Genomic DNA, 14,989 nt, shown 5'->3' on the forward strand with positions numbered 1-14,989 from the left:
CCTCCCCTCTCTGGGCCTCTATTTTCTCTTCTGCAAAATGGAGATAAGAGTCCCCACCGCGCAGGGCCTGGCCCATAGTAAATGCTCCATAAATGCGGCTGTGCGCTCGCTCAGGGGCGCTGCGGGAGATGCGCCTCCAAGGAGGGCTTGCAGCCCCAGAGCTGTCGTCCTTGGGAGGCAGGCTGGCAGCGCAGGCGAGCTCAGGCTGGGCGCTCCTGAATCCCGCTCTGCTGTTCCCTGCTCTCAGCACTTCGCCTCCCTGTGCCTCAGTTTCCCTGGCTGAGCAAGGGGGCTGTTGAAATGGGGACATATACCTAGTGAAGTGGCAGCATGGTGAAAGGCTGTTTTGCATTCTCCTGAGTGAGCAAATGTTGAGCCTATTCCCTTAGGGTACAGGACTCTATCTTTTTTTTTGAGGAGGATCAGCTCTGAGCTGACATCTTCTGCCTATCCTCCTCTTTCTGCTGAGGAAGACTGGCCCTGAGCTAACATCCATGCCCATCTTCCTCTACTTTATATGTGGGGCACCTACCACAGCATGGCTTGCCAAGCGGTGCCATGTCCGCACCCAGGATCCGAACCGGCAAACCCCGCGCCGCCGAAGCGGAATGTGTGCACTTAACCACTGTGCCACCGGGCCGGCCCCATGGACTCTATCTTGAGATCGAGCCCTCCCCTTGCCCTGTCCTCCAGCCCTCCGGGATCTTTCTCCCTAGGCAGGACTCATTGTCTCCTTTCAACCTATGCGGAAACCGAGGCGGAGTTCAAGGCCAAGGCGACACATGCAGAATCGGATCTTCCGACTCCTGGGGAGGGGGCAGGATACCTCAAACTCCACTGCCTTTGGGGGTCAGTCCCGTGATTTAAATGTAAGGCAAGAGGTGGTGGTAGGGCGCCAAGAATTTAGATTCTTTAACGGTATTTCAACTCCAAATTTTTTCAACACTGCTCTGCTCTGCAATCCAAAGAAACCTGGCAGCCTGGATTCCACGTTGGAGCTGCAAGTCTGAGACCTCTGTACCAACACTGTCTTCACCGGGCGTCTGTGCTGCGCAGAGGGCCCGCTGGCTTCTCGCCCTCCGCCCTGCATCCAGCTAAGGTCCACAAGCAGGTTCTCAGCAGAAATCTCCTGGGGGCTGGCTCTGCTGACAGCGAGCCCTGATGGTTGCCGGTCCCCTCTTTGAGACGCCTGTGCCCACAGCTGACTGGGTACTGTCTTGCTCAGAAGGCTCCCCTGGCTAAATCAGGCTAAGCAGCCATCCGAAGAGGGCTGAAGATCACTCTTCAGATCTCGGCTCACAGGTCTTCTCCTCCAGGAAGCCTTCCCTGAATTCCTCAAGAGGACAAGGTCATTACACTTCACGCCTTTGCTCCACAGCATGCTTTTCACAGGTAAGTTTTACACTGCAAGCCAGTGCCTAAACCAATGTCTGACCCACAGTGGGAACTCAATAAATATGCACAGAATAGGTGAATAAACTCATCTGCTATGCGCCCCTGGACAAGTGACACACCCTCTCTGAGTCTCAAAAATGAGTTGTGATGAGGCAGCATTCAGAGAATACATGGAGTGTGAGGCTGAATAATGGCTCACAAAGATATCCAGGCCTTAGTCCCTGGAACCTGTGAATGTTCCCTTATATGGCAAAAAAAAGGGGGGTCATCCTTGTAGGTATGATTAAATCAAGGGTCTTGAGATGGGCAGATTGTCCTGGATTGTCCAGGTGGCCCTAATGTAATCACAGGGATCCTTATAAGAGGAGGCAAGAAGGTCAGGGGAGGAAGTAGGAGATGTGACAACAGGAGCAATTATTTCCTTGTCTTGTCCATCTTCTGGAGGTCACCAAGGGGTCATGAGCCACAAAATGCAGGTAGCGTCCACAAGCTGGAAAAGGCAGGAGACGGCCTCTCCTCCAGAACCTCCAGAGGGAGCCACCCCTGCCAGCACCTTGACTTCAGCCCAGTGACACTGATTTCGGACATCTGACCTCCAGAGCTGTAGAGAACAAATGCGTGTTGTTTTAAGCTGCTAATGCTGTGGCTGTTTGTTACAGCAGCTCTAGAAAGCTAAGACACACACGGAAGGCATCTGGCGCACAGCAGGTGCTCAGAAATGGCAGTTGTTGGTGTTTGGACCCCATACGATCTCCTTCCCCCAGGGAGGCCCCCTCTTTCTGCAGCCCACTGAGGCCTCTGGGGCCAGGCCTTCTTCCCCTGTGTCCTCCCAGGAGCCAGGAAGGCAGGGTGGGCGGGAGACTGGACCGTGCTGGGGGCTGGGAAGACCCTGTTTGGGTTAAAGGGACCATGGCACTCACCCAGCACTCAAACTCAAACAGTGAGAGCGGCACTAGCACGCCCTGTGCGCCGGGCTCTGGGCTACTCGCCTCGCACGGCTTTCCCCACTGAAGCCTCTCAACCACCCCAGGAGGTAGGGACTACCCTCAGCCCCATTTTACAGATGAGGAAACGGACGCAGCAAGTTAAGGGTTTCCCCCGAGCCACCCAGCTGGGCGCAGAGGAGCCAGGTTTAGGACACAGGGCTTTCTCCCCCAGCACCTATGCTTAAAACAGCACGACTCACGTTCGGATCCCGCTTCCGTCCTGTTCTTGTGTCCATCCTGGGAGACGGGCTGAGCCCAGTGGGAAGGGCTCCGGGTGCATATCTTCACCCTGTCACTCTAGTTTGAGAACCCGGACAGCTGACTTCACCACTCTGTGCCTCAGTTTCCTCATGAACAAAACATGATGAGCCTGCCTCCCAGAGGGGCTGCCAGGATCAGATGACACGACCTACAGAAAGGGGTGCAGTCATCCGGCGCAGAGTAGGGCATCGCATCACACCTGCTGCAGTGCCTTCCTTTACAGATGAGGGGCTCAGGGTCGACACGGGAACTCACCCATCCCAGGCCACCTGGGAGCTCTGCACCTTGACCCCCCCATAGGACCAACAGACCCCAGAGGTTGGGGGTGCTGGAAGCTTCCGGAGCAGGTGGCTGCAGGCTTCTGCCCGAGCTCTGGTGAGTCAAAGCCTTAGAGCAGCAATTGTCAGGAAGTCTCTAAGTTACTAGGTTCATTCACTCATTCATTCAACATTCCTCTGCTCAAAATCTGCCAATGGCTTCCTTCCCATAGCACTAGAATTGCATCCAAATTCTTCACCAGGCCTTCAGCCCTGAAGACACTGACCCTCCATATGGCTCTGCCTTCAGCATGCCCCCTACTTGCCCCTGGCTTGTTACACACCAAGCTGTCTCCTGCCTCAGGGCCTTTGCACTTGCTCTTCCCTCTGCCAGGAATGTTCTTCCCCTGGCTCTACCCATGGCAGATTCCTTCCTACTCTTCAGTTCTCTACTCAGATAGGCCTCCTTCTCTCACACCCAGCTAAGTAGCCCCTATCCGTCACTTCATCTGCTAATCTTCTTCCTAGAATTTATGATTTTCTAAGATTATCTCCTTTATGTATGTAAGCATCTCTTTGTTGTCTGTCCCATCCCCATCAGGACGCCTGCTCCATGACAGGAGGTATCGCTCGTCTGTTGATTCCCCAGCACCCAGCAAGATGCCAGCTACCCAGTAAATGAAAACATTTATGTTGGGCCTATTGAGCTTAGAGATCGAAATTGTTTCCCAAACTGTAAGCAGGAGGTCAGGGGAGGGCTCGTCGCGGGGTGAGGGTGGGAGCCCGGCCTAGGGACCAGGCCGGAGACTGGAAGCACCTGAAGGCAGAATGTGGGTCCACATCCTCCGCCCGCGGCTCTAGCCCACACCCGAGCGGGTCCCACGGCGGCCCCAGGCCCGGGGTGGGGTGTGAAAGCCCTCGGGGGCTCCACCCGGATCCCACAGCAAAGCCCCCTCCCCCCAAGGCGGGGGTGGGGGACGCGCAGTGGGGCGCGCGGGCCGCCAGGGGGAGGTGTTGGGGCGCGCACGACCCACCTGGCGCCCGGGGCCGCGAGCGGGCGCAGCCAGGCCGCCCGGGAACTTTTTCCTCCCGCTCTCGCTCCCCTGCTCCCCCCGCGCGGCGCCCGCTCTTCCTGTGCGGAGGGGATCGCATTTCCCCGCGGCACCGCCGACACCAGGCAGGCCCGGCCGGCTGCGCCGCCAGGGCCCGCTCCCCGCGCCGCCCGCTCCCCGCGCCCCCGGGCGCCGCCCCCGCCCGCGGCTGGGCTCCGAGAGGCGACTGGAGAGCGAGGCGGCGGCCAGGGCGAGAGGCGAGCCGAGGAGGCCGCCCTGCCCGCGGCCCGAGCGCCGGCGCGAGGAGGGGGCGCCGCGGCCCACCCTCCTTCCTGCCTGGCCGCGGGCCGGCCGGGCCGCCGCGCCCTGACCCCCATGGCCGCCCGGGCCTCCGGGCCGCGAAGTCGCAGCGCCGGACCCAGGGCCCCCGAGTGAGCGCGGGCGCCGAGGTGAGCACCGCGCGCCAGGGCGCGGGGGCGCAGGGGGCGCTGCCCCGGGGCGGGGGCGGGGGCGGCGGCGGCCGAGGCAGGGGGAGGAATGGAGGCGGGTGCGGGGCCGAGCGCGCGTTGGGCCGGGAGGTGGGGGTCCCCGGGGTCATTGCTTTGTGTGGTGTGGGGGGTGCGCGGGGTCACCGGCTGGCCGTCTGGGGAGCTGCAGGGTGGGGGCGCCGTGCGCCGCGGATGGGGGTCTTCGGGAAGATTCGGACGGCCGGCTGGGGTCGGCTCTCGGCGGCGTGGGGGCGCGAGGAGAGAAGCGAGGCCGCGTGTGGCTGGGGGCTCTGCGTGCGCCGAGGTGCGGAGTGTTTGCCGAGCGTGGGGTGGGGACCTGGGGGCATTCACAGGGCGCCGGGGGCGGGAGGGGAGCTTTGTGCGCGCGTCCGGAGCGGGGGCGGGGAGCTGACTTCCCCGGGCGGGACTGGGGCCTGGTGGGGGCCCCCGCGTGGGAGCCGGGGCCGCCGGGGGCGGCGAGGGCCGTGCGTGGGCCAGTGGGGCGCGCGGGGCTCCCCGCGGTGACCCCACGCGGGCAGCGGCGCCCGAGCCTGTGCGCAGGCCCCACGGCCGGGCAGGAAGCGGCCCCAGAGTCCCGGGAGCTCTGACGCGGCCAGGCCCCGGGCGCGCGGGCCCTTCGAGGGGTGACGTCACGGTCGGGGCACCGGACACGCGAGCCCCGTGTCCCCGGACGGCGGCGCGCCGGCCAGGTTCATGGCCCCCGCGCCTTGGGGACAGGGGACCCGGGAGAAGGACTTGGGGGCCGCGCGCACAGCGGCATCGCCAAGCGCGGCGGGGACGAGGGGGCAGCAGGACGCGGGAGTGACATTTGGGGCCTCGGTCGCGCTGGGGGCCGCCGAGGAGGGGCGGAGGGGAAGCGAAACGGCAGGCAGGCCCGAGGCAGCCGAGGCCGCAGCTTCCTGGGGCGCCCGTTTTCCCAGCGAGCGGTTTCCCTTCCTGGGGCTCTCGGTGGCCCTCGAATCCACGCCGAGCCTTGGCCTCCGCTCGGGAGCCCTCGCTCGCGGGGAGCCCCCGGGCTTCGGCTCGGAATGGACAAAACCGAGCGTAACAATGCGCTATTGGGGGGCTGGGGGAGGGGCGCCGCGCTGAATGGCGGACCCCGGCCCGAGCTGCCCCTGCGCTCCACTCCCTCGCCGCGCCTTCCCCCTGGCTTTAGCAGGCTCCGATTCAAGGACCCCCGCCCGACCGCACGGTTCCCTCCCCCCCGCGGGGCCCCCCCCCCCCCCCCCACTTATTTTTCTTCCAACGCAGCGGTGTGTTGAGCCTTCAAGGGCATTACATCTGGTTGCAATCCAGTTTCATGCCGCGGCTCGGCTGCTAAGACCTCGCGCTGACGTCAGAGCAGGGGAATTACTTCTTTTTACTTTATCTTTTTTTAGTTGTCTGCTGCCCTGGGAAGGGGAGGCGGGGTGGGTTAGGCGAGCTCTGATGTCCAGGCGCCAGCGCCTTGGGAGCCCCAGGTTGGGCCTCTGCCTCTCTCCCCGGCTCCATCCTCCGTGCAGACCTGGCTCCGCCTAGGTCAGGCTTACCCTGGACGGGGGCAGCCCTTGCTGTAGGCTGAGTGGAGACCCCTTCCGACTGACCACACAGCTGCGTTTCCAGAAGCTTCCCTGGGACGTGGCCCTCAGGGTCTGGAAGCTGGGAAGGGATCTTCTAGTTTACCACCGTCCCCCCTGACAATAGCTGGGCGTGTGGCCCCGGGAACATCCAGGAGGGGTCCTTAGGAGCGAGGAGAGGCAGCCTTTTGGGTGACACGGAGGAGTGGACACACACATTCTGGTCTCCCAGAGGCTCAACCCCAAAGTGCTAGCAAAGGCTCCTACAGGCAAAAGCCTTGGAGAGAAGGAGAATGTATCCAGGGGTGACCCAGGCCCCAGAAGCCAGCTGTGGGGTGGGCAAAATGGGACCTTTCCTGAAGCCAGGGGCCTCTGGCTTCCTAAACAGAGGGCGCTCACCCACTCTACAACTGTCTTTGCTTCCCTGTGGACCAAGGGGCTCTTGTAGGCAGGGCCCCTGTCTTATTCCTCTTTCGACTCCCAAGTCTGGGCCACCGGCTTTCAAACTCTTGCCCAGGACCCAGAGTAAGAAATACATTTTAGGTTGTAATTCCCTTCACATCTACTATGTATAACTGAAACAAAAAAAAAAGTTCAGTGAAATAACTCTTGCCTTTATTACGTCTGCTGACCTGATACTTTCTGTTCTGGTCTATTTGATTATTTTTTTAAAAAGTTGCTGATTGCGACCCAGTAAATTGATTTCACAGTCCACTAATGGGTCCTACCCAGAGTTTGTAGAAACAAGCCTAGCAAATGAATCTGGCTTCTTTTCATTCAACAAACATTAGCTGAGGCCCTAACGTAAGTTCTCTCTTTTTTAATCACACATGTAACACATGGATTCATTCCCATGGTGGAAAATGCAAATAACCCAGAGCTGTATAGAGGAAAAGGAAAAGTGCCCTCTGCGCCACCATCCCCACAGGGGACCCCAGGTGACAGGCTAACAGAGCACGTCCTTACTCGTGTGTGTGCCCATGTGTCAGGCATATGAACATGTGTTCTTTTCCCTCAGAAGAGAACACACCTCAGGCTCTTACCCAACTTCTTTTTCCTTTCCATGTGTCTTGGTGAGGTGCTTCAGGGCAAGGCTCCGGGTTGACTTCTGGCTCCGCCACGTGCTGAATGAGTGTTGTCTCTCTCTGTGCTCAGTGTCCCTGTGTGTACAATAGGGATGGTAGCATACGGGCCTCACAGGACTGGAGTGAAGATTTAAGGAGTTCATCCGTATAAACATAAAATTTAGAACAGCGCTTGTCCTAATAAATGCCAGCTGCCGCTATCATCATTATTATTACTATTCTATTTCCGTGGCAGCCTGTGTTTGCACCTTGTTGCTTTCATAGCCGCCTGTGGCTGTCTTTCCCCCTCGGGGTGTGGCCTGCAGGCAGGGACAAGGTGGAGGCGTGCGCATGCAGCCGTGGACATGGCCGCGTTTCTTTTGGAGAGGCATCTGGGCTCACTGGCCCCAAGGGAACAGGTGTTTTCCAAGGACCCACCATTTTCAGAGTCCTGTGCTTGAGGCACCTGCCTCCAAGAAGGTCACAGCCCAGTGAGTGACTGCTACCCAGATAACACTCGAGGGGACAGTGGGCCCATGTGCTGGGTCTTGGCAGGGAGCAGGTCTTCCTGTGGAAGCGCCGTGTGAGTGTTGCGGGCTGATGGGGGGAGAGCGGATGGAGCGTCTTTGGCGAGACTTGCTCACATGAAGAAGAGCAGAGGGAGATGGTGCATGATTCAGTTCCAAGATGGGTGGGATGGACACCCTGAGCATTAGGATTCAGGGACGAGTATGCCCGTACTTGGCCACAGTGGGGGCCTTTGTGGAGGCGGGGGCTTCATGGGGGGGGGGGGCTTGGAGCAGGTGCTTCAAGCACAGGTAGGTGAGAGGGGCATTCCTGGGAGAGGGAACACACCAGCAAGTCTTTGAAGGCTGGAGTGGATGTGGCCTGTGTACCGTGGCCAAGGCGGAGGAACCGGCTCAGAAAGAATGGTGGCGGAAGAGGCCGGGCTGTTGTCTGGGCCCCTCTCTGGCCTCCTTGCCTCCATCCTGCCCCCTCCCAGTGTGGGCCGTACTGCAGAGTAAGCTTTCTCAACCACAGCAGATACCTCGGGGGGCTCCTGCTGCCCTCTGGATAAAGGGGCTGGTCCAGAGTCCTTCCCTTGCTGCAGGGACCCTTTCTGGAGTCTTCCGCCTGCTCTGCCCTATTCAGTCCCATCCGCCCCTGGCACAGCAGAGCCCTCCTTCCCAGGGTTCAGCCACGTGCGTTCTGCCTGAGCGGTTCCTTCCACCTGGGATGCCCTTCTCTTTCCTCCCTGCCTCCCAAGACCAAAACAGACGTCCTGTCTCCTCCTCCTCTGACCTCCGAGGCAGGATGAGTCATCTGCCTTTGTCTATACCCGTGGCACAGCGGTTGTCACGGAATTATCGGTAATTCTGTCAGCGTCTGTCCTCCCCGGGGCTGGAGCTTCCAGGCCCGAAAGCGCACCCCTCCTCTCGCCAGCCCCGGCTGCCAGGGCGAGGCCTGGGACAGGACACGCTCAGGAACGCTTCCTGGCAGGAGGGCCAGGTGAGGTGGGGCGGCTGAGGGCCCAGACGTGGTTTCTCTGGGCCCCTGTGGAATCTGCATGGATTCTTGGGGTGCTGGTCAGGGGATTCTGTTCTGTCAGACTTGTGAGGAGATGAGTGAGGCCAGAGGAGGGCCCAGCCCCCAGCTGCTCCCCGAGGGGCTGAGGAGAAACTGGCTGATCCTGTTTCCCGGGGGATTGAAGAGAAGGTTTGAGGCCTAGCTGCGCCCTGTGCCTGATGGGTCACTGGGGACCCGAGCCTGGAATGTGACACCAGGGAGGGGGCGGGGAGGGGGTGCCAGGTGCTGGAGGTGCAGACTGGGGCTGGCTGGCAAAGGAGCTTTTGCTCTCTTGGCTCTGGAATCTGTGTGAGTGGTGTGTGTGTGGTGGGGGACAGGCAGGGTCGAAGGGTGGGAGAGGAGAGCGTCAGAGCCATGGGAGAGAGGGAGGGAGATGTCTTGGTGCTGAAGAGCATGCCTCGAATCAGGAAGGAAACCCCCAGGAGTGCACGTCCCTGTGACCCTGGAGCCATGTTCAGCTGGTCCCTCTCTGGGCAGGCACGCCCACTGGTTTGCTCCCCTTGGCCACGTGCTCACACTGGGCCCAGAGATGGGCGCGCGGAGGTTTGGGCTTCCGGGCCCTCCAAGTCGAGGGGCCAGGTGCACAGTGAACGTCCATCCAGTGTCCACACCAAGTGATCAGGCTCAGGGGAGAAGGGGCAGCAGTGAGTCCTGTGTGAGGGGAACAGGGAGCTGAGGGGCCGAGGGGTGGGGCCTGGGGAGCCACAGGAAGGAGTGAGGGCATCGCCCCTCTCCCCCGGCCCCTCTCCACCCGCCTCCGTCTCAGCCGTGAACTGGGGGAGGGTTAACTGCTTAGGCTAAGAAAGTAGGGAACCCAGTGGAGAGGGCTGACAGGACAGAGCTGGGGGCTCGCTCAGAGTGACCACACGCCCCAGGTGGGGCTCTGGAGGGAGGACGCGCAGGCCGGTTTCCTCGAGTCCCCTTCTCAGAGGCGGCACCTGTCTATACGGCAGTATGGTGGGGAGTGGGCGCAGCCCTGGATTCAGAATCAGGCCGAGGTCTGGGTTCCAACTGCTGCTTCAGGCGCCTCACTTCCCTCGCTGAGCACCAGTTTCCTTTCCTGTCAAAAACAGCAGCAGTAATTGCGGTAATTGCTGCAAGTGTTCAATGCGACGACAGTGTTGGTGTGTTTTGTGATCTGGAAAGCATGGAGGCCCTGAGCTTGGGCTCATAAACACAAGCTTTGGGGTTAGGTCAGCCTGGGTTCAAATCCAGGTACCAGCTGTCCCCTCCGAGGTTCCATATGCCCACCTTTCAAATGGGCATGATCACGGGATCCTCGGGGTTGCTGGTGCATCGCACTTGGCAGGCACGGCTGTTACTCTTACTGCTAACGGACTTTGCATGCAGAAGAGATCGGTGTTGGTCTTCCCTCCTGTTCCCGCGAGGTTGCCTCTGACCTTCCCTGGGAGAACACTGGCTGAAACAAGACATTGGTGCCTGTTTGTTTTCCAGCCAGGGTGAGGCAGGTGGATCGAGTGGGTCTTTGTTACACGGTGGGGCAAGTGAGAGTTAGGGTTTTCTGGCCAGTCTCTGCTTCCAAAGATGCTTTGCCCGGGTGCTGTGGGGGACCCGGAGAAAACATCCAGCAGCTTGCGACTTCACTGGCAGTGAATGTGGCAGTATAACCAAAAACTCCCTCATTTGTTCGTTCATTCATTCGTGAATCACGTGCTGAGTACCTGTTGCACACCAGGGTGCTGGGAACACAGCTGTAGACACGATGTGTTTCTAATGCAGAGTAGCGGGTCAGCACATGGATTGGGGAGTTCAGCTGCCCGGGTTCGCATCTGGCTCTGCCACTTCCTAACCTGGGCAGGTCACTTGTTCCTTTTACTCAGTTTCCTCATCTGTAAAGTAGGGAAACCACAGCACCCATGTCCTAGAGCTGTTGAGAATTAGTGAACTCATGCAGATAAAATACTTGAAGCAGTCCCTGGTGCACAGAAAGTGCTAGAGAATGGCTCTTCCTCTTCCTCCTCAGTTTTCTGCCTGCCCTGAGGAGCCTCGTGGACCCGCCTGGTGCTGGGGGAGGTCAGTTCCAGCCAGGGCTTTCTCCAGAGCGATGACACCCTGCAAGGGAGTGATGGCCTTCCAGCGCCCGCCCAGGCGGGCCCACTTCTTGAATGGGCACTTGTCACCTCCTGGCCTTGCTGATTGTTCCCTGGTGACCTGGAGTTGGTTCTCTGCAGGGGAGCTCAGTAGCTGAGGCCTGATGGTGGGGAGGCCCTGTGAGGGCCTTGTTCACCCGGAACGGTCTGGCACCAGGCAGGCTTCAGACTTTAAAAAAGAATTTCAGGTCAAATATTGAAGCTGAAAGTGTGTTCTGATTGCCAGAGGCCGCCAGCTGTGCCTGGGTGTCCTTAGACAGATCCCTCCAGCTCTCTGAGCCTCTATTTCCTCATTTATCAAATAATGAGAAGAATAGTACCTACTTTATAGTTTTGTTTTTTTAAAAGGATTAACTGAGATGCTGCCTCTAAAGCACTTCGCTGTACTTGGCACATAGAAAAGTGATTAATAAATGTTGCCTGTTACTAATAATAATAATTCTCAGAAAACGTAAATGTAAATTTAAAAGCACTTGAAAGATTTCTTCTTGGGAGCTACAGTTCCTTAGAGATGTGAACTTGTCAATCTTCCACTAGCCCAATAGGACAAAGCATTGTTACAATGACTGGAGAGACACTGAGGCCCAGAGAAGTTTAGCTACTGTAGCAAAGTCACACAGTAATCCAGGGCAGGATCGGGAAGAGGGAACCAGAACTGGATTTTAGTCCATTGCTCTCTGATGGTTTGATAGCTACTCCTTCAGCAAATAGGGGTGATCAGCATTGACACATAGCTGAGCTCACATGGGCCTGCTTTTGGTCTGGTGGGGAAAATGAAATTTGTACATGATTATGATAAGAGGTAAAATAAAAATCACCTGTTCTATTCCGGGGAGAAGGAGAAAGAGTCATACATTCATTCATGGGGGGGGGGGGGGCCGCATTCTGCCAGGCCTTAGAGCAGTGGTTCTCAATTGGGGGCGATTTTGTCCCTCAGGGGACATTGGTCAAGTTGGGAGACCTTTTTGGTTGTCTCAACTGGAAAGGTGCTGACATCTAGTGGGTAGAGGCTAGGGATGCTGTTAAACAGCCTGCGATGCAGAGGACAGCGCCCACCACAAATTATCTGGCCCCAAATGTCAACAGTGCTGCAGGGCTTAAGAAACTGCCCTGGAAACAGTAGTGGCCAAGCGGACCCTGCCCTGCCCCGTCGAGGCTCACAGTTTAGTAGGTGAGCAGATGTGAAAGAAAGAATTGCACAGATGTGGGTTTAATTATACTTGTGTTGTGAGCTAAGGCAAAGTGCAGAGCGCAGGAAGAGGCTGTCCGTTCCACCCGGGAGGCCTTGGGGAGGCCATTCCAGGCAGAGGGCACAGCCCCAGCCGTGGCTCAGAGGCAGAACATCAAAAGGCGTGTGTCTGGGGACGTGCCCCCTGTCGGGTTTCCGGAGGTGGGGAGGAGATAAAGGCCCAGAGGAGCCTCCCCTTTGCCTGGATTGAGGGAACTGCAACTCCCAGGGTGCCCTGCCCTGGGGGACTGGGCTGCGGGGACCTGCAGAAGCCTGGCCGGTGGGAGGGAGTGCTGCCCTCGCGGGGGCCCAGCCTCTGCCCTGCTTTTATTTGCATCCCTCTGATAGGTGGGAAAGAGAAGCAGGAAGAAAGAGAGAGAGAGAGAAGAGGAAGAACAATATTTTCATTTCAAACACAGATAGGGGTGGGGGAGGTGGGAAGGAATCCGGTTTAGGGTACCTTTGAGACAAGCACAGAAAATCCCCACTGTGGCCCGAAATAGCACGAAAAACAGACGTTTTGCCAAATCAGACTTAACTGAGTGACTCTCACTTCTTGAGTCCAGCAGGATGTGGATGGAGCTGGCTTTGCTCCCTTAGGGTGACATTGTCCCCTGGGGCCCCGGCCCTAGCTAATTAAACCGAGAGGCACTGGTCTCCCACAGGACAGGAGCCTAGTGAGCTCTACTTGGCGGCCCTTGGCCTCAGCTTGAGCGTCCAGAGGGCCAGAGATGGTGACTGGGGGGATGCCTGGCAGCATGGCAAGAGGGGTAAAAGCTGGACTGGGAGAGGCCTGGTTCCTTTAATAAGTGAGCCTGTCTCTTTGGATGTTGAAAGGGAACGTGGAGAAAAGCCATCATTTAATGAGTGCCTGCTATTGTTCTTGGCATTGGGCAGTCCTCTTTAAGCCTTATTAACTCCCTTATACAGATTATCAAGGAAACAGAAGCTCAGAGAGGTTAAGTGACTTGCTTGAGGTCACACAGCAATCAAGTGGCAGAGCTTAGATTGGAGACCACATTGACTGGGCTCAAAACTAGAGCCTGCCTGCTCCTCACTCATCTCCTCGTGGCGGTCACCCATCCATTTGGCAGATAGTCACTGACTGTAAAATAATACTGCAACCTAGTAGGAAGTTTTTAGGGCTTGGAGTCAGACAGAAGTGAGCTTGAATTCTGACAGGGCAGTTTGTGTCCATGGCTGTCTCTCTTGGAGCCTCCTGTCATCTGTCAAGTGGGCAGAATCCTGCCTGTATCCTTGAGTTGCTGTAAGGGTTAAACTGTGCATGGAAGGGGACAGGAAGGGGAAGAGGGAGGCCCGGGAGGTTAGGACCTGCCCTGGGCCACCCAGTGTGGCAGGGCCCAATAAAAGAGTGGGCAGAGGGAAGCTGGAGAGATTGTGATATCTCTGTGCAGTATCAGTGTTGGGTTTCTTTATTTGAACGAGGAGAGAGGGCAGCCCCCACCCTGCAGGTAGAGAAGGTGGCATGGAATGTGGTGTTTATTTTTCTTTGCCTGTGAAAGTCCTGTTTCAGCTCAGGCTGATAGGGCTTCCTAAGATACTGCAGAGGGTGTCTGCCATGCAAGGGATCTTCCAGGTGCCTGCCCAGGGCGGGCCCTGCGAGGGCACCTCCCAAGTGAGGCCCCCAGTGCAGCCTGTAAGCCCTCATTCCAGAGCCTAGGATACCTGGGAAGGCCCAGAAAGAGTGAGGGGTGGGAGGGCCGTGAAACTGGGCATCCCTCCGCTCCTTCAGTTCAGCCCTCCTGGTTCCATTCATCTCCTTATCTCCTGGCTGCCGGTGGGCAGCTGGGAGGTGGGGGGCAGCCTTCCTGAGGGAGAAACGAAACAAGGCTTGCTCACAAAAAGAGAGGGGCGGTTGGCTGGGTCTCTCTGGCTCCCCTCCCCCTGCCCCAGCCCCTGGCTGCGGGCTTCTCTCCTGCTCCACCCAGCTGGCACCCTACATTCTGAGGCAGGAGGGGGCTGCAAAGCCATTGTGGGTCAGGCTGCCTCAGCCAGGTGCTGGAGCACTGGGGAGGTGGATTTGAGGAACCATAGGGTCCCCGTGAGGCAGGCCCTGTTGGAATGGCGACCCCCTCCTTCCCTTCAGGGGGCGGGAAGCAGCTTGGAGAGGAAGCCAGGCCGGCAGGTAGCAGAGAAAGACATGGGATGGATTGGGGGCGGGGGGAGCCGGAGAGAGAGCAAACAAACAGGGCTTTGTGTGGCTGCAGATCGCTGTCTCGGAAGGGAAGCAAGCCTGGGGCAGGGGGAAGGGGAGCAGCAGACGAGAGGCCAGCGCATCGCTCTGGGCCAGAGATACGCGGCTGGGCCAGCCCAGGCTGGGTGGCCAGGGAGCAGGGAGTGCCACTGTGTGGACAGGCGCCTGGAGTCACAGCCTGGCGGACTCCCAGCTTGCCACTTCCCTCAACAGATCTGGGCTTGTTTGCCCACCAAGCCAGGGCAGTCACTCGTGTGTAGGTCTCGGGGAGACAGGCATCTGGCCCGACTGGCCTGGCCCGGCCAGTATGACTCCCATATTCCTGTTCCCCGCCGCTGCTCGGAGGACTCGGTATCAGGGGCTCAGGGTCTCCCGGGGAGCGGCCAGCCCAGCTGGGTGTCCTGGGCGGGCAGGGACGGCTGCAGAGGTGCGGGCGCTTGGGGGCTGTGACGAGCCCTGCCGAGGGGCAGCGGGCCCGCACGCCCAGGAGCAGCCTGGCCCAGCGGGCAGGGGCTGGCTCTCAGGCCCCGCACGGGGGGCGGAGCGCGCGGGCTGCGGAAGGGACAGGGCCGGGAAGACGGCGCCTTCGTGGGGAGCCGAGGGGCCGCCTTTGGGAGGCTCGGGTCTGGATGCTCGCGGGGCACGGCCGGCCCGCCCCGGCCTCCGGGAGAGGCTGCGGTGGGAGCTGTCCGGCCAGACGCGCGGGCAGCTCGGTGATCGCCTCCGGGCTCACTTCCTCCTCCCCGTGACCCGAGAGGGGGCGGCGAG

At 59.2% G+C, this 14,989-nt stretch overlaps 1 protein-coding gene across 3 annotated transcripts in view; it reads left to right on the forward strand.

The window, feature by feature from the left end:
• The first annotated feature begins 3,955 nt into the window (after nt 1–3,955).
• RAI1 (retinoic acid induced 1) overlaps nt 3,956–14,989 on the forward strand; it is a 118,609-nt gene continuing 107,575 nt past the window's right edge. For all 3 annotated transcript variants that reach the window (XM_046675232.1, XM_046675233.1, XM_046675234.1), the window contains exon 1: nt 3,956–4,400. The gene's annotated coding sequence lies outside the window, so the exon portion shown is untranslated. The remainder of the gene's footprint in view (nt 4,401–14,989) is intronic.

Source organism: Equus quagga, chromosome 11, assembly GCF_021613505.1.
Source record: "Equus quagga isolate Etosha38 chromosome 11, UCLA_HA_Equagga_1.0, whole genome shotgun sequence".
Taxonomy (NCBI): Eukaryota; Metazoa; Chordata; class Mammalia; order Perissodactyla; family Equidae; genus Equus; species Equus quagga.